Source organism: Stegodyphus dumicola, chromosome 5 (assembly GCF_044657685.1).
Source record: "Stegodyphus dumicola isolate Sdum_Otavi_A_Nest chromosome 5, ASM4465768v1".
Taxonomy (NCBI): Eukaryota; Metazoa; Arthropoda; class Arachnida; order Araneae; family Eresidae; genus Stegodyphus; species Stegodyphus dumicola.
In genome coordinates, this window is record NC_140772.1 from 213,724,447 (window position 1) to 213,744,725 (window position 20,279).

The 20,279-nt window shown below is 37.6% G+C and overlaps 1 protein-coding gene across 6 annotated transcripts in view; it reads left to right on the forward strand.

Moving 5' to 3' along the window:
* Positions 1-20,279, forward strand: part of LOC118190320 (phospholysine phosphohistidine inorganic pyrophosphate phosphatase-like) — a 65,068-nt gene that overhangs the window by 40,911 nt on the left and 3,878 nt on the right. Inside the window, exon 8 of one of the 6 annotated variants that reach the window (XR_015041414.1) lies at positions 8,867-9,048. The exons of the other annotated variants lie outside the window; for them this stretch is intronic. The gene's annotated coding sequence lies outside the window, so the exon portion shown is untranslated. The remainder of the gene's footprint in view (positions 1-8,866; positions 9,049-20,279) is intronic. 6 annotated transcript variants of the gene reach the window in all.

Here is a 20,279-nt window from a genome sequence, read left to right on the forward strand (position 1 = left end):
TTGCAGTACACTGTTCTTTGATGTTCTTGATTTTGTAAATAGTGTCTAGTTTAATTAAAGGTCAGAAAGTAAATTATCGAATCATGTTTATCCATGTGTATACTCGCATCACTTCTTTACATTTGTATATATATTGTTAAGTTATTTCCTTCCCCCACGTTCGTACGGGGTTCGTAGATTTGGAGTGAATAACGACAGCACTTGATGAAGTATCGAAACACACTTTATTTACCAATATTAATCAGATTGCTCCAAAATCACTTTTACAGTCGTCAAACTGTTATAAACACGCTGGTACGTTCAGCGACACAGCCTTCACACTGTCAGGCAATAACGGAGACAGCTTCACTGCAAAACACCCGAGTACAGTTCCCAACTCTGCTTAGTCGTTCTTGGAACTCCACGCAATGCACTCGTCAAAAGTATAGCTCTCGACTCAGCACAGTCTAAGACAAAACTCGACGATGCACTAATTTGTGATGCACTAAAAGACTCTGTCGATGCACTTGATGACCAACTTGGCGCTAGATTTCCAGACACTCGTTCAATGACTGACTATCAGCTTGCTAGATGAGGCACACACACACTCGAAACTGACTGCAGACCAGCAGGGTTTATATAGCTTTCGGCTTGTGTTTGAGAACATTCTGGGCTAAACCGGTAAGAATTCGTTCCAGAAGGTTCTCCATCCATCCATGGCATATCACCAATTTTGTCGCCAAATGGGTGATTTCTCGCCAAATATGGCAACCCCAAAACTGCATTGCGGAGAAGCTATCTCACTGCTCTTGTACATTTTGTAACAATATGTAATAAAAATATGAAAGCTAACTTTGAATTTTAATTGGCTATAACCTGTTCCATTTTTTAAATTCAATTTGGGGACTTCCTCTCTCTGTCTTAAAAATAGTGCTATAAGTCTAAACTACATCATTCATATTAATCATGTGATCTTACATAATGCTTAATGCCGATGCCTCTTGCCCAATCAAATAATTGTAAACTAAAACTTTTTTTTACTCAAACTGAAACTTTTGACTCCCTCCCTTCTTCCTCTGAATTTATGCAATACATTTTGCTTCAACTTCTGTGCTGCGTGGATGCTTCGCTATGCTCGCTTCTATTGCCATAATATCAAAAATGTAAATGTTCTAGAAATAGGCATGATTAGAGTGCCAAGTGAATTGTGGCCACAAATGTGAATCTAAGTAAAAAAGGAAATTAATCTGGCTTGACTTGTTCCTATTTAATATGGATCAAGTATCTATGCTAAACAACATTGCTATGAGTAGTGTGTATATGCCGGAGCTGGCGCAGAGCCATTTACCCTCCCATAAAAACAGTACCCACTTTTAGAAATGTAATGGCTCTGTTTCACCCATATAATTTTTTTAAAACAATGGCTCTCAAATCACCCATTAAATTTCCACCCACTTTTAGAAAAGTAATGGTTCTCAAAGCCCCCATTAAAACCGCACCCACTTTTAGAAACAATGGTGTGAAAACCCTCCATTAAATTTCCACCCACTTTTAAAAACAATGGTGTGAAAACCCTCCATTAAAATCGAACCCACTTTTAGAAAACAATGGTGTCAAAACCACCCATAAAAAAACTGAACCCACTCTTAGGACGAACATGCAAAAGTCGCTGACACGGAAGGGTACCCCATTCGGCGAGCAGCCCCTTTTTCTTTTAATAGTTCGAAAACTATTAAAAAAATGTATAATATATACCACCCATAGTTTACATTTGTTTATTTTTTTATTGCATAATGTCCTAAGGCCAAAGTATGAACACCATCCTCCAATATGTGTCGCTTGTCATCTTTTCCTGATAGGGCAATCTTATTCACTTGTATGGAATGAATCTCATGCTTTGTGCTCCTGATGAGATTCATGGTCCTGTACTGTACTTCCTGTGAGAACAAACAGCTTTTATAGTCCCCGAAAGATATCCTATTTTTCACTACACATTTCTTAACACCCTTAGACTTTTTAATTAGCTCTTTTTCAGTTTTACAAGCATACATCTTAGATCTTAAGCCAACGAACTCTTCCAAGATCTTCCCTGCATTTTCATCCTTCATCTTCCCCAATACCTTTTTATTGACTCGCGGTATTCCATACCTGTTACCTTCTGCATAGTCAGATGTATCAAAGTAGTCAATCATTCCTTTCATATCCTCATAAAAGTCCTCGGTCTGTATGTCATAGATGTAACTGTCAGTGTCCATGTACAATAGCTTGATATCGTCCCCGTATTTAGGCTTCATAAGATTATAATGGAAGTCGTACATCAGATGCTTCGATAGATCTAATATACTCATGCCGACGTATATTGGCTTATTAAAGATCACTTTCGTCTTGTTCATATGCACGGCGGCTAACCTTTCGTCGAAAATGGTCCTCCCCTTGAAGTTGGGCTTAGCAATGAGCTTCTCCGCTTTCTTGGGATCGCATACTAGTCTGATATCGAGTCGCTTCCTGATATTTTCCATCGTCTTGCCAAAGACCGAGTTGTTCATGAGTTTGAAGAAGTCTTTCTCAAAGTTATTGGTTGCCTTGGTCCTCATTTCAGTGTTCAGGTCTATGTATCTCTTCAACCAGGGAGACTGCTGAAACTCCAACACTTTGTGCACCTTTTTGAGCTTCATCCCCAACTGCAACAGTTGCTTCAAAACCCTGTAATGAACCACATAATGTTCTTTGTCATAGAGGGTCGTCAGTAGTTTTGGTTGTTTTGAGCCATCGGGCATCCTGCTCTCAGGTGCTAGAGGTAGGTCTGAATGGAGGTTGTGCAGATGGGCTGGGTACTGTAGGTCGCAATCGACGATGTATCCTGTGTCTGAGTCATCCGCTACTTGGGTCACATCTGACACAGTGCTCCACTTGAAGCCACCATGCGGTAGGTATTGACTCATGGCCCACCCGTAAAGGTTGTTGGCGTCAAGGTACATCAGGTAATTGGACTTCTTGTTCTCGTCATAGTCCTTCATGTACTTGTTGTTCGCCCTCCCATATCGGTTACAACACTGAGAGACACCTCCTCTGGTCCCCTTTTCTAGCATGAGTATCATGTCATAGTCTGTCAACAGCTCTAACTCGACCTCTGTGGTTTTGAGCATGGCATCCCAGGAGAGTCCAGGTGCGGTGAAGTACCATGCAGGATCCAACTTATAGGTCTTTAGACAGACATCTCGAAAGTGCTCCATGATGTCGGCAAGGATGAGTACATCAGTCTTCACATACAAATCGGAATATCCACCCAATGTCCTAATGTTGAAGGCCCTCCATACCCTTTTGGCGTGCTCGTAGTCCTCATCCTTTATGTGAGACTCATTCAATTGGTTGTAAAAGTCTTCTTGTGGGGGCAGCTTGGTCTCTTCGCATTTGTCCCACGAGTCCATGTAATCGTATGGATAGACGCCTTTTCGGGTGACGAGGTCTAGCTTGTCCTTGGGGAAGTACTTGGCTGTCTCCCTGAACTCCTTTACGTTCTTCGCAAGACTGTCTAGGCTAGCAGCCATGAACTTGAACGAGTCGACAAACCTCAACTTTATGCCAGGCAACTTTACTTTCTTCCCATCGCCTACATCTAACATCTTTGCCCCGACCTCCTTGCTGAATGAAATGTACCTCTCCTCGTTGTTCGGAATGACATCAATGTCTCCTTTCTCCCCACCGAGCTCCTTTATGAAGAGATGGGCGTCGTAGCCAGAGAGGTTGTGGATAAACACCGGAATGAACGAAGGCTCTTGGTACTTTAGGTTGCAAAGGTTGTGAGCAGGCCCTCTGTAGTTCGATTCACATTTCGCCGGATCAAGAAGATGGTCATGATCTCTGACCTTTCGGAAGTCTGGTTCATCCTTGGGTGAATAGGGGGAGGGTTTCTTCCTGATGTCTCCGCCACAGATATGGCAAACATGGGTCCTTTGGAAGTGCTCTTCATCTTCGGTGGTCATTTTAATGGGTTGCTTCTTATCATAAATGTTCTTTATCGCTAGCGCCTCAGCCTTCACTGTATCAAAGAACAGTTTGGTGGCATTGGGTCCTCTGTACGTGATTGGTGCCTTGTAGTCTGCATGTTTATACTTGATGTAGACAGTGAAGCTCATAGGCTCGTGCTTTTGATACTTATGCAAGAAGGATGCGTCTTCATTGGGATGACAGCTGTTTATCTTGTTTGTCAAGCACTCGAAGTCTCCATACATCACAAAGGGTACTCGCAATGACCTTTGGTAGTTTTTGAACCTCAGAGATTCGTCTTCCTTAGGCATTACAATCTTTACTGGCGTGTTCTTCCTACAATCCGTCTCATGAACTTGAAGGTCCTCCTCAGAGTGATAAAATAACAGGCACCTTTCACAGGGATATACTCTTTTCTCATGTTTAGTTAATTGAGCACTTATTAATTTCGACATGTCTTTTATCCAACAGTAATGACTGTTTCCTTCTTTATTCCTTGTGTACAGCAAATTGACGTGTTTGTCTTCCTTATTTTTAGTGATTCTCAATGGGTAAATGTCATTACCTTCGTATGAGTATATGCTCACCGATATGTCATTCAACTTCTCGAACCTGTTAAATACTCTGTCTTCCATCTGCACTGGGAACTCAATGCCTTCGAACTTTAGCTCATTCTCATACGGTTTATATTTGGTGACTCTTTGGGCATCTTTTTCCATAGGGTGCAGTGCAGAGAGTATTGCCCACATGAAACACTTATTATCCTCATTTTGTACGTTTATGACGGCTTTTTTAGCTTTAATTCTTTTCGGTAAATCAATGTAGGATGAGCCTCTCAGTGGGTTGTATTTATTGATCCTCACCTCAAGGCTTTTAATTCTGGCAAGCGTCCAGCCTGAACCCCTTGCAACAAACTCCTCCATTTCTGTCAATAACTTTTGGATAACCGATCTGTAATAAGCTACCAAATCAGTTGACTCTAAGATGACTTCATTTGTTGTTTTAAAGTTCATCTCCATTTCTTCCCTCATTCCGTCTTCCCCTTTTTGATAGTCGCAGAGGAACTGGAAATTAACCTTGAGACCATGCAGTCTTTTCAGATGTTTAGCGATCAGACCCCGGACCTGTGATGAAACATCGTTCAGAAAGTCTTTGGGAAGCATCAGATTGTGTTCGTTTTGGATATCATACGTCTTCAAACGAGATTCATAGGCTGTCTCAACTTCATGGGGGGTATATAGCCTTCTCTCTCGTGAATCTGAAAACAGGTCGGAGTCAAATGCGAAGTGACGGTTAAACAATACGCTTTCTATGTATGCTATGATGTCCGCCTTCCTTCCTAGCTTGGAATAGCCCGCAATACCATGCGTTCGACAAAATTCACGGAGTTGGCTGATGGTCATGTGATGCAGCGCCTGCATATATTCAAAATCATCTCTGTGTTCCACCTGGGAGGTGGCTGCCTTCTTTGGTTTCTCCGCCTTCGAACCAGAGTCCCCCTTTTTCATATAGTTTTGGTGAGCTTTAGTTTGCACGTGTTTATTTATGCTTGATTCCTTGATTAACTTTTCGCAACACCTGATCTTACGCACTCTGGTCTTCTTTGGCATGCTGAACAAGTCATTGTGGAAAGGAAAAGTGGAAAGACCGTTATGATATTGAATGAGGGTGATCAGTTCCACTTTTTTAAGGTTCGAGTATCCTCGAATATTATGTTGCCGACAGTAGTCTTTCAACTGTCGGACGGTTTTCGATTCTAGATTCATTTTTGTCTTTCTATATACTAGAAACCTTTTCTTTAAATGCTTAAAATGTTGAAGGGGTACAATCAAATTTAAAAGCATTTAAAAGGAAGACTTGCTAAAATAAACATGGATATAGAGGAAGTGTTCGAAGTAATAAGAATGCTAGGTCTAGATATGAAAGTTTCTTCAGACAAAGGATCTGTAGGAACTGAATCTCAAGAATGTGGGCATAAATATGTGATTCAAAATGATGTTGGCTGGTACGTTTGCCAGGCATGTAGTGAAGAGCTGAGGTATGACCCCAATAAACCCCCTATCAAAATAGCAGATTTGTACCGTGGAAAGGCGCAGACAGCTAAGAAGGATAGTAGAATGAAGAACCTTTCTAAATGGTTAGATAAGAATAATCTTCTTTTCGATGATGCGCTAGGGGTTGATTTTTCATCCTTTATCAATAAATACGTTGAATTGTATCCGGACCGTAAAACCTTAATCAGCAAAGACTATATCTTATACCATATGTTACGGAAAAGAGGCTACGACATCCATATTTTGGGGCTTCCATTAAAGTTACCTAAACTCAAGAAGACGCTGATTCAGAATGAAGAAATCTGCAGAACTATCTTCGAAACATTAAACTGGAGTTTTTCCCCAATAAGTGAACGATAATTTTTAATAGCCTTTGTCAGCTATTAAAAATAAACTAAATCTTTCTTATCAATCCAGCTGGTCTCAGGATAACCTAACCATTTTACTAGATACTTGTTCCCTTTCTTTTTGATGACTTTTTCGATCATATACACATCGTCTTTCTTATCATACTTTACTAGTTCATTTTCATAAAAAGTGCCTTTAACTTCATCATTATTTAAATCCTTAACTCTATAAGTGATTGGGTCGGTTTCTAACACTTCAGAAATGACGAATATTTCTTCTGTAAAAGTTGCTTGATAACCCCTTCTGAAGGTAGACTTATATATTGATATTCTTACTTTATCTCCTACCTGGTATTTAGGTTTACGTATGACCTTTTCTTTAAACAAATTGTGGTAGACTTCACCACTGTTTTCTTCTAGACTGGCTTCAGCAGGTGTCATTCTGATACTTCTGTGGTATGAGTTGTTGTAATTCTTCACTAATTGATCCAATGCATCTATGTATCTTTTTGTATTGTTAGCTGCTAAATATTTTCTGATTTTGCCGTTTAAAGTTCTGTTGAACCGTTCCACTATGGAACACTTGATTTCGACGTTTTCAGTAGTAAACCAGTGAATATTATTCTCTTTAAACAGTCGCTGCGTCTCTTTGTTAATGAACTCGGTACCCTTGTCTGTCTGAATTTTTTGAGGAATTCTTTCCTTAAAGATCTTTTTAAACGCCATAGTGACTTCTTCTCCCGTTTTTCTGCGAACTGGTATAGCCCAACCATATTTGCTAAAAATGTCTATCACTGTTAGTAAGTAGATGTTGCCATCATTAGCACTTGATAGTGGCTTTAAGAATAACAAGTCTGCCTGCCATTGGTCGTCAATGTGTGATACGTAAGTTCTCCTTCTATTAAATTTACGGATAAGTGGTTTGTGTTTGGTGTAAACATCTTGCTGGTGTAAGAACTCTTCGACGTCCTTTCTGGGAACACGAGTCTTCCTCTGAAGCTCCTTGATGCCGCAATATCCAGTTTCAGGATCATAGTACACGTCTCTCAGTCTAGGGGTGTTCTGAGCTACCCCGTCAACTTTAAAAAAGAGCTTTTCTTTGATCCACACTCTTCACACATACCTTTCATAATAGGCCTTCCGTTGCTTGTTACCGAATTTTCAGCCTTTAGCGTACCTGTCTTCTTTTTACAGGCCAAGCAATATGTCACAATAGCACCTAGTCCAAAAACTCTTTTTGCTTTTATGATAGGTCGGATAACAGCCCTTGCTTGTTTTTCCCCGAGTGGATAAAAACCACTGTTTGGGTTTTCAATGGCGGCTAAATCCTTTAAAAGCTCTTCATCTGCAACATGTCTCTGTTTGGTGTCTTTTGTTTGACTGTATGATATGTCATGCTTCTTGCATGCTTTATCTACTCTGTTGACTCCTGGATCCCCCCTAGTCAATCTTTTAGAAAGCTTCGTAAAAGGTCCACAGTATTGATACCCAGGAAGATGCATTTCTGGTGGGTTGAGCTTGTCTTGCATCCAACCGACTAAATCTCCACCCTTCTTTTTCCTATCTTGCTTACTCATTTATTAAGAATGTAAAATTATTTTCCGTACCCGTTCAAGCCTTTCTCCTTCAAATATTTTTCCATGGGGAAGTACTTTAAGTCCTTAATAAATTCTTGCTCTTTAATCAATGCTTCCTCCTCCGAAATAGTCTTTGCTCTCAAGCCATTTAGTAAAGACTTATAAAACTTGTAGGCAAACTTGTATTCTTCTTTCCGTTCAGAGATATGCAAGGATTTATCAATAATCTCTATGACACTGGCCACGATGCTCAAGGATGCTAAGGGAAGCAGAGCGAAAGCAGTCAAACTCGAAGTACCAAACAGAAACTTCGCAACTGTCAGAGACAGACTAACATCACTGTAGAATTTGTAACTCTTCCTGTATACGTACAACCACGACTCTAATTTTTGTTCCATGCTTTATTTAAAGAATCAAAACATTTTCTATACCTCATCTCAGGGTTCACTAAATCAAGCATGAAAAAATCATGAGGTTTCGTGACACACTTTTTGTACATACTATTGAACTCCTCGCTGGTGAGACTACCATCGATTTCCCGCAGGATTTGTTTAACCTCTCTTGGCTGGAGTCGGAAGAAGATAAAGTAGTTACAGTTCTTCCGTATGTTGATGGGTGTTGAGTAATATGATTGCGATATATAGATGATGGAGGCATTTTTCTTTCTACCTCTTATGAATAGGTCCTCAATGACTTTTTGCTTCTTTTCAGTCACACAGTCATCGAATACCACTAGATTCTTAATGTTAGGATCAAGGTCATCCACTGTAATAAAATCGCCCAACTCTGACGTGAATAATGTATCCTTCTTGAACTTGTGAAACATTTTTAGAAACCTTTCTTTATCAACCTTCTTAATTTTTTTAAGGTTATGAATATCATCTTCCTCTATATCATTAAACTGCGTGTATGTTTCTTGTAGAGATGAATACTTGGGCTCGAAGATGTCTTTAGCACATACGTAGAGATTGTCAAACTTCAACCAATCGTAGATGAAGTTAAGAAGCAAGTTCGTCTTACCACACCCTGAAGGTCCGGTGATTAAAAGTCTGAAGGGATGTTTGGGTAGCAAAGGATGCTGATCAGCATATGCAAACTCTTCAGGTTGCGTGTAATTCTTTATTCGAATCATATCTTTATTTAAGGTGAAAATATTTGCTTTAAGGCAAAAAATATTTACTTTAAGGCAAAAACATTTACTTTAAGGCAAAACTTTATTTGCTAAGTAATAAAGATGAATCAATTAGAAAAGGAACGCATTGAAAAGATAAAGGGGCAGATACTAGCCCAAAAAAGATTGGGTGAGTTACAAAAAGATCTTAGAAGAAAAAACGAGCAGCAGCTTCAAGAAAAATTAGGTGTTCGAGAAATGTTAACAGAGTTTCATAAGCCTGTGACAGAAGAGATGACTAAGCAGGAAGTATCTAGAAACAAACACCTTAAAGCTGTTCAGGATGCAATACAGGAAATATCCTCTCCATCGTTAGAGTCCACAACAATTCCAGAATTGGATTATGGAATAAAAGATTTGGAGCGCAGGATTTATAATTTAAACTTAAATAAGGATATCGACGAGTCTTTCATTCGGGAAGAGGGTTTTGAACTACCATCGGAATTAGTGAACAAAAGTGAGGGCGAGCTGAATGAAATCATAAAACGCGCCAACGACAGAAATAAAGAATTCGGAACTAGAAAAGGGCCTATGAAAAAAGAATGGAAGAACAGTGCAGAAGATAATGAAGATAGGAAAAACTATTTAAGAAAAGAGTTGGACAAGTTCGACTACAAAATTCAAATGATGAGGAACTATACAAAAGCACTCAAAACACTCAGGGATGGAAATTATTATTCAGGCGAGGGTATCGATAGGGTGGAGCTGCTTTCGCGACTGACGGATAAAAGATGTGGAGGGAATAAAAGTAAAACGCTCTACAATAAAATCGTTACTCTGTTGGATGCGCTTTTGAAAAAGGGTGAGCTAACTAATGATTTTGTAAAAAGCTACTACGCAAAGTTTTTGAGCTAACTAAAATTTTCTCTACATATAATAAATGAGTAACTACATTAAAACAAAAGTGCATCTGACTGATCATCAGATCAACAAGTTAAAGACTGCACACAAGAAAAAAGAGGAGGTCACTCTACAGATCAATACCTCCAAGGCGCCAAATCATGATCTATATCTTACACAAACACAGATCGAGCAACTAAAGAAGGGCAAACGCATAAAGATCAGCAAAACACAACTGGAGACAAATGGTGGATTCTTGCCTTTTCTTCTTCCCATTCTTACTACTTTAGCTACCGGTGCTCTTTCGGGGGCAGCTGGATGGGGAGCCAAAAAGATTATGGATAAAGTAAGCGGCTCCGGTTGCGGGGGAAAGAAAAAAAAGGGGAAAGGCGTTCTACAAAACTGGGAATCTCGAACAAAATGATTGAGGAATGCATGAATGGTGAGAGAGGATTTCGTGGCGTCTTCACATCAGACTTGCTACCCAAAAAGATGAGAAAGTTTGAAAGTGGAATTATTAATTTAGACTTGTCGACAGGGCCTGGAACACATTGGGTGGCTTACTACAACGATCCAAAAAATAATTTTGTAGAATATTTTGATTCATTCGGAGACTACAAATATAAAGGTACTACTTTAAAGGATGACACTATCCCGGCAAACATATTTCATTACCTGAGAACATCAAACAAAGAAGTTCGGTACAATTCAAGCTTCCTGCAGAAACCCACATCTGAGCGTTGTGGCTACTTCAGTATGACATACATAAAAAAGAGAAATAGAGGACACCCTCCTTGGGACATCTTATACTCCCTAACTCAAGAACCAAGTGATCATAATGAGAAGAAAGTGCTACTTTAATGAAACATGTGTGTTATTTTAATAGGTAAAAAAAAATAAAATGCTTATAATAAAATGACTCTGCTTATATTAAACTCAAAAGACTACCCGAAGTCAGAAGACTTTACTGTCGAATACGCTACGCCTCTGAGAATCAAGAGGGTTGCTTTGCAATCATTTTCCTTATGGGTTTCATGGTACAACATTTGCAAGGCCTATGAGAACAACATGCTTTCATTCTATGATGGAAGCCTTTGGTATGATCTAACTATTCCGGATGGAAATTATACTCTGGGGGAGCTAAACGATTACATGATGCAGTACTTCAAGGACGAAAGTCCTCCCATACAGTTTGGCGTGATATTCGCTCGACAGAGATTTGTGATAAAACTGAAAGAACACTACAAGCTTGATTTATCAAAGAGTAAGCTTCATGAGATTTTAGGATTTGAACCAAAGATTTACGAAGAAGTGAAACAAGAAGCCAAGTATGTGGCTAATATTTCTCGAAGCATCGATGATATTCATATCCATTGTGATATAATAGAGGGAGCTTATTTGAACCAATTTGCATCAGAAGTTATCCATTCTTTCACACCGGCTCAAGAGCCAGGCAGTTTGCTCTCTAAAGATTTTGACAGACCTATCTTTTTTAAGACAAAGAGTAACCACATATATAGGATCAGGATGCGTCTGACCAATCAGGATGGTGAACCTATTGAGCTCAATAATCAAAGGGTACTTTACAGGTTGCTGGTGGAGTGAAGAAAATTTTTGTACTTACAATAAATGAACAGACATAGACTTTACGGAGCAAGCAAGAGGATACAAGGGCGAGGTTTCTTTGGGAGAAAGCTTTTGAACCTAGCTAAGAAAGAGGTTGAACAAGAGGTGCAGCAAGCAGTGAATAGTAAATTGGAGTCAATCCTTAATAAAACGATTAAAAGAGGCACAGGTTTAAAAGTAGTGAACGAAGCTAAATTAGAAGCTATCCTTGGAAAGAATATGAAGCGAAAATAATTTTACTGCATATAATAAAGATGAACAATATTTGGGAGTTGAAACAAACGTCAGAAGACGTCATCAGAGATATAGAAAGTTTTGAGTATAGAGAAATCAAAGAAACGCACAACACTCAAGATACGAGTGAAGATGCCACGTATAACTTTCACATACTCGATACAAACGCTAAAATTCTCTACTCCAAAGGATATATTCACCAAGAACTCAGAGTCCTAAAAGCAAATGGAGATTCTGTAGGGGAAGAGAACGTGACATTGGTGAATGGTGGAGGTTTACTCAGGAGAAGTATCATGACCATCGGTGCCTATGAGATAGATTCAGATGTGCATGACACATCCTTGATGTTACAGGTTATGGGTTTAATTAACTTCACACCTGATTATGCAACTTCGGAAGCGACCAATATGTTTTACTATATAGATACCTCCGATTCTACCGAGAGAGGATCGTTCAAGTTTAACGGTGCCCTTACCGACGCTACAACAATGACAAATTTTTTCACTAACTTAAGAGTGAATGATGACCATAACGAAGGTTTTACCAAAAGATGGATGTATACCCGAGATAGTCAGTCTGTGCACATATTTATACCGCTCAAATACATTTTCGGTTTCCTCAATGATTATGAAAAAGTCATTACAGGCTTTGATGTAAAATTTCAGTTTCAAAGAAACAGTCATAGGAACATGTTGTATACAAATGTACCTAATCCTAAATATAAAGTACAAGTCAAGAAACTTTCGCTTTGGCTACCTTATGTTAAATTCAATTCTTCTGTTGATGGTCAGTTTACAAAACTGATTCTGTCGGACCAATCCATCGACATTAACTGGAGGCAACCTAGAGTAGTCAAGTCCAACATTTTAGAAAATAGCAGCGGATCATGCAACATACCCGCCACTACTGATGAAGTGATGAGCCTTTACGTTGTGCCCCAATATGATAAAAGAAACGAAAACTTTTCTCAAAACAACATGCTGTTCGATAACTTAAACATGATTGATTGCTGGCTTATGGTCAATAACGTGAGGGTGCCAAACATCAATTATACTATGGACTTTGAGAAAAAAGATTATTCGAGACTCTACGCCGCTCTCTTAGATGCAGGGCTTAACAATATCACTTCCGAAGCCGGATGTCTGATCAACTATGAAACCTTTAGAAGTCTCTATCCAATTATATGCTTCAACTTATCTTTTCACGAGCCGTACGTAAATGTTAGCAACCTGATGATTGAATTTCACTGGAGACTGAAGAGCAGCCCTGATGATAAGTATGTATTTTACTTTGTTTTGAATGAGAGAAAGAGATGCAAACTCAATATGGCAGAAAAGAAGATCATAGTGTTGAATACTTTAAGGATGTAATATTTAGAGATTATTTTTAGATTTTAATAGATTGTAATCTATTAAAAACTTATTTATATAATAATAAAGATGGCTTGGTATCCTTTTGGAATATACTATCCCAGAAAAGCGGTGGGTCTTCGCGGTCCACCTGGAATAGGGTTTAAACTCACAAACGATGGGAATTATGATATGGAATACAAGGTGCTGAAAAACTGTAAAGATCCAGTAGACGCCAACGATGTCACCACGAAGTCCTTCGTTTCCGGAGAATTGGAGGATTTAAAGCTGGAAATTAGGACACTTTATGATGTTATGACCAACAGAATAGAGGAATTAAAGCTGGAAGCTAGGAGAAGTAATGATGCTATGGTAAACAGCTTTAAAAATTATTCGTCAGAGACTTCGAAGAAGCTTAAAAGCTTGGAAATAGGATTCAAGCATACTGAAGAAAAATTACAGGAATATACTCAAAGTGTTTATATATGCGCAGATCCTCCTGAAAGCGGGTACAGCAGCTCAAAATTTCAGAAGGTGACATTTACTTCGTTCAGTAATAATTTACTGAATGGAGCACTCATGACATTGAATGAAAGTGTAAAGGCTAAAATAACCTTCTTCGCACTCATAGATAATAATGGTACTTATCTTGAAAGTGTGGTTGAAGCTCAAATTTTTAACGGTAATAAGATGCTGCGGGAGTTCAATTATAACACCGAACAGGTATCATTTATAAACTATATTAAGAAAGATAAAGAGATACAAGTATTCGTTAAGACTAAGGACCTAAAACCTTATGTATACTTGAAAGTAGAAATTCTTTTGTGTTTATAATAAATGGCTGACGTAAATTGGAACGATATTTCGAAGACCGGTTTGTTGGAAGGACAAATCAGGGCATTACAACAGAATATAAGTTGGTCGCTCGTGAGTCGATACTCGACTCTTTCGGAGGAGTTCATCGAAGAATTCTCAAATCAGGTGAACTGGAAGGTCATTTGTCAGTATCAGACGTTATCAGAACCATTTATAGAAAAACATGAAGGTTTAGTTGAATGGTATGAAATCTCCAAATACCAGAAATTGTCGGAACCCTTCATGGACAAATAAATATGCCTATAGTTTAGACTGGGAACAAGCTTGCAGGTACCAAAAGATGACAGAACCTTTCCTCGATAAACATATAACAAAAGTGCATTGGATAACAGTTTCCCACTACCAAGTACTGAGCATAGACTTCATGCGGAAGCACAAAGACTATATCGATATGGTTCTTATCTCTTCCCAACAAACACTCACTGAAGATTTCATGAGGGAATTCGCAGAACAGCTGGAATGGGAACGAATTGTCAGATATCAAACCTTTAGCGAAGAGTTTATCTTAGAACACCAGGATAAGATAGACTTTTGTCATCTGATGACTTATAAACACCATTTACTATCGAATGCCTTTTACGAGATGCACTATAAAAAACTGATTTGCATCCTTCTAACTAACATATGCAACAGAAATTTATATAGATATAGCAGCGAAAATGAACCTTAAACCCCTAGTAATTTTTAATGCTGTGTAGCATTAAAAATAAAATAACTACCCGCAATTTGTTATGATCGTGTTTCCGTTTTCAACGTCCCGCGTGGGGAAAAAAAAATCGAAGCGAACGCTGATGAAATGACCTTGGAGTGAAACGTGTTCCTAGCTTGAGGAAATGATAAGTGCTTTTTTTTTTATTCTATCGTATACGTCACGACCTTGACTGCGTCTAAATGCGTAGTATTAGAAAGTGACAACAGATGGCAGCACCTCACAAAACATGTTTGATATGTTACATTTATAAGACAGTTAGCAATTATTGAATACGGGTACCCTGGCTGAACGGTTAGCGCGCAGGACTACTAACATCAAAGTCCCAAGTTCAAACCCCGACCTCTCCCGGATTGATGTCATTCAATCCGGATTGATGGTCTTAACCTAGCCAAAAAGACATGTCAGCTTACTCTCGCCGTTGAACCAATAGAGTAGCATTCACCGTTATTCCAGCTTACTCTCGCCGTTGAACCAATAGAGTAGCATTCACCGTTATTCCAGCTTACTCTCGCCGTTGAACCAATAGAGTAGCATTCACCGTTATTCATAAGTGGGATCCCCGACGCTAAAGCGTCAGAGTCTTACAGTGTATGTCCTCTATGTTGTCCTATATATGTTGTATATATGTCCTATATATGTTGTATATATGTATGTCCTATATATGTTGTGTGAGAGGTGGCCTGTGAGCCCTGTGAGTCCAGTCAGACCACAACTCCAGGTGAAGGGCGCTGCGCCCTCCACTGAGAAAAAGTTGGAGGGCGCTGCGCCCTCCAACCTCTACATTGGGAAAAAGTATGATAGCTTATCTTATCATGATGGTAAGGCCGTCTATATTTACTGTGTATGTGCGTGTTGTAATGGCTGTTCGCTCAAAGTTTAGTCCAATGGGGGAGAGTGTCCGCGGGGTCCTTCGGTCATGCTTGCGGGGCCTTCCTGGCTTTGTTCTCGGTACCTCGGCGAGCGAGTCCTTGGTATCGTTGGTGAGTGTCATCATAGTTAATTACTACAGCTTATGAATATACTGATCTCAGAGTCATTTCAAACGAAGGTTTCGTAAAATTTCGAGGGGTCTGATGAAACCTAGTGAATATTAAAAACATTTAAAGAGATGCATTCTATATGTAAAGATGGCAAATATTTATGACTTATTCGGTGATATTAGAGCTTTATATAGCTCAGGTAATAACAGCAGAATGTGCGGCCTTGCTAGAATGTGTCAGCATTTACTGACTGCTGTTGAAGAAGAAACAGATATGAATAATAATTATCCTGAAATTCATTCGCTAATTTTAAAATATATTATTCAAATGTATCAAATACTACACGAAGAAAAGAATAGTAAGGTACAGAATATGGGTTATGACACTCTATCAAAAATGACCAGATTTCTTTTGTGTAACTAAGCCTACTTTATTTTTTAATGACTCTAAAACCATTAAAAAAAAAGTTATTGCTCAAATTTAAACATGTTTCCAGGTTGGGCTTTCCCGACATCTTTACTTCCTAAATAAACAAAATAAAGAGGTTTAATGCCATTGAGCTTTAAATAATCAGATGCTTTGTTATCACATCGCTTCGGTAAAGATACAACACACTCAGGTAAATGGACTATTATTTTTTTACCATACTTTGTGTTTATTTCTCTAATTTCTGTAACCGGATACTTTTCATTGATATTAAGTTCGCTCATTTTCTTGAACTCATTGAGAGAACTAAATGTGTTTAATTCTTGTAACAATTCCATCTTTACATATAGAATCCATCTCTTTAAATGCTTTTATTATTCACTAGGTATTATTAATCAATTACCCATTGTCTCTCCTTTGACGCTCTAGAAGCCATACATAATGGTGCACTGATGGGGGTAATCTACTGTGCATAGCCAAAGAGTAAAGGCCGGGCTCATAGATCATCACCTGTTTACCATCGTGGTAAGATAGAGGTTCAGAGCAAAAGTTGGACATCAATTCAGTGTCCAACTTTTGCTCTATTATTTGAGCCAGAGTTGTTTTATGTTTCGGTTTTACATGTTGTTGTAGTGCGTGTCCTCTGCCAGACAGTGAAGGCAGATATGATGACAGTGATCGTCCCCGATAAATATGAAACATATGTGAAGACTGCAGAGGACGAATGCCAGTGGATTATGTGGGGGACGAATGTCCCCTTGCAAAAGAAGCATGCGATGAAGAGGAAAAGTGGCGTTTGTAAAAGCGGCGTTTTGGAAAAGTGGGTGGAATTTTTATGGAGGGTTGGAGAGCCATCACATTCTAAAAGTGGGTTCGATTTTAATGGAGGGTTGGAGAGCCATTGTTTTCTAAAAGTGGGTTCGATTTTAATGGAGGGTTTTCACACCATTGTTTTTAAAAGTGGGTGGAAATTTAATGGAGGGTTTTCACACCATTGTTTCTAAAAGTGGGTGCGGTTTTAATGGGGGCTTTGAGAACCATTACTTTTCTAAAAGTGGGTGGAAATTTAATGGGTGATTTGAGAGCCATTGTTTTAAAAAAATTATATGGGTGAAACAGAGCCATTACATTTCTAAAAGTGGGTACTGTTTTTATGGGAGGGTAAATGGCTCTGCGCCAGCTCCGGCATATACACACTACTGCTATGCTTCTACATTTCAGTGTTCTTACATCAGTGCTTCCAAAATTGTGCTTTCATTACATATATATATTTTGTTTTAAAAAGTTACTACTTTGAGTAGCAGGAATGGGTTTGAGTAGCAGGAATACTTTGAGTAGCAGGAATTATATGACTTAAGTTAATAAGTAATAGTTTACATGCATAAATTAGAATTCTAAATACTACATTCATTGTATTTTCTGTTTCATTTAAGCATTTTTCATATCTATTTATTAAATTATAATGGTACTTTAAGAACTAACTGAATACTGCATTTATTAAACATAGCTGTTTCCATTAAAACAAAAAGTCTTAGGAAAACGTGGGAAAAACCAGAGTTTAGGAGAAAGTACATGCATTACGCTGTCTTTACAGAGAGTGCCACTTACCTTAGTTAGGAAAGTTTGGACTCATTGCACTGCTTTAGCACAATCTGAGGTTAGAATATTGCAACGAATTCTTACCATTTTGCTTCTGCATTATTTACGATCTGAACTAGAGATTAAGGACAGAGGAAAAATAAAATTCCCTCAGGTATGCCGCAGACCTAAAATTTCAACTTTTAAACACATAGAAGTCCGTGGCTTATCTACCTGAAATTACGGTAGCCATAGAATGATGAAATTTTGTATATGAGACTGTTATAACACGTAGCTGTACACCTCCCTTTTATGTTGCAATTGACTGCACATAATACATATTCGGTTACCACCTATTCCCACTCTTATCCAGCTCAATGATTATTCTTATATATTGGCATATTGCACATTTTTTTGCTTTAAAAAGGACTGAATTATGTTGTTCTTATGTTCCAGTTAAGGTTTTTATGTCTTTATTTCATATGCATGCAATAGTTGTAGAATTATCAACAATTTAAACTTTTAAGTGTTAAGCTTAATGCCACTGCCATTTGTTTCCGTTTGAAATTCTTAGTAGAATAGCAAATTAAGTTGGTTGGTGCACCATTTTCAGTGTCATTTTGCCTAGTGTGAACAAGAGTTAAGTTTCAATTTTGTGAACTAAAAGATTCGTCTTCCTGCCCACTGGCTGAATTGCTCTTTTCAGGCAGAAACTGTTATTTTAACTGCAAAAACACTTTTTTAACTGTATTTGGTGGTTTAGATTTTTCTGTGTTTGACAATTTTTAATGCAGATGCTTTTAGTTTTTATGTATATATTTTTGAATTTTTGCCTTGCCACAAAGTGAGTACTGAATTAATCGAATGCGAAATATATCATAGAGGAAATTGAAATTAGAGGAAATATTTTAAGTGCAGCAATAAATATTAAAATTTAATAGGCAGTACAAGGAAGAATTTCTCAAATACTTGATGGCTCATGGATGTAGCATGTAGGCTTTTGGAGCAGAAGATTATATGATCAAAACCAGTTTGCTTTTTTTATTGTCTGTTATATTCAAATCATCAGTCTTTGAGGATTTATTACACTCAAAATCTGTTTTACTAATCTGAGTTGTGCATCTATTTAAAAAAATAAAATAAAATAAAGCTATTTTATTTTTTTTAATTGAAATACTTTTCCGCTATAAGGTTATCTTTTTTTCCCTTTAGCACTCATTTGTTACTGCTTTTATTCAAATTTGCAATCTTTTGTGCATTAATTAGGCTCAATACTTATCTAGTCCTTATGATACTGCACACTTAGTTTTTTTTTAATTAATTAATTTATTTTTTATTTAAAGTATGTTCATTTTCCATCATTTTTCCTAAATTGTTTGATCTTTTTTAATTGATGTGGAAATATACTTTAAAAGATTTCTGTCTTTAGGTGAATTTTTTAAATCCTATTTTGTTTCTTCTATTAATGAATTAATAATTTTAATAATTTTCTGTTTAATAATTTTCCCTAATAATTTTCTGTTTTGTTTGTAAAGATCTGAATTTGAATCATTTCTGATGATATAATTACTGCCAAGTAAAATTTCTGAGGCCCACCAGCGGCCGAGCGGTAAAGTCGCTGAACACTGGTAGTTCGGTCCGAGGTTTGAATCCCGCAAACGGGCTGGCTGCATGGGTGTTTTCGTGGTTTTCCCCGTGTGTAACGTGTATACGAGCCAGTTTCCCTTAGAAAGTCCTCCACGAAAGGCATCTCTCCTCTTAGACAGATAGCCCTAGTGTGCTTTGCCATAATTAAATACACCAACACCAACTAAAATTTCTGCCCTACGTATAAATTTATTTATATACTTAAGGCTTGGAGAATAAATTCCATTTATTTTATTTTATATTTTGAATTCATCTTCTTCTTTTACTTTTTTTTAAAATTATTGAGTTTAATTTCATCTCCTTGATTTGAAAAATTCTCAGAACAAATAGCAAGACCTATTTTTCACTCCTGATTGCTTCATTTATTCCTGCAATTAGTCGCAGAACCAATTTAACCATCAATCCTTATGGTTACTATTATATTTAATGGCTACCATTAAATTTAGCAACTGTTTGTTAAGTAGGGCTGACGATTTATATGCATGTTGGGATTAAGTGCCTGAGACATACAAAACTGCAAACAAAAATATTTAATTTTGATACCTACTGTGAGTGTCAGTGATGCATTTATTATTTTTAAATATCGTTCTTTCTAGAAATGAATTCTGTTTAAGGAATATAAAACTATTCTTCATGAAATTAGTTCATATTAATAGGATTTTTCTAATATCTACTTCTTCTTAATTTTCTACTTCTTATCTACTTCTTCCTTAATTTTTGCTTTTAAAAATAATATTTTTGAGGAATTATGAAAAATAATGTTTTGTGTATAAATTCATTCTTTTTACAAACCTAGAGTTAATTAAAAACATACTAATAGATTTTATGTATTATATTTTATTTGACTACATATTTAATCCTAAGTATTTAATTTTTAATTATATAATTTTGATTGG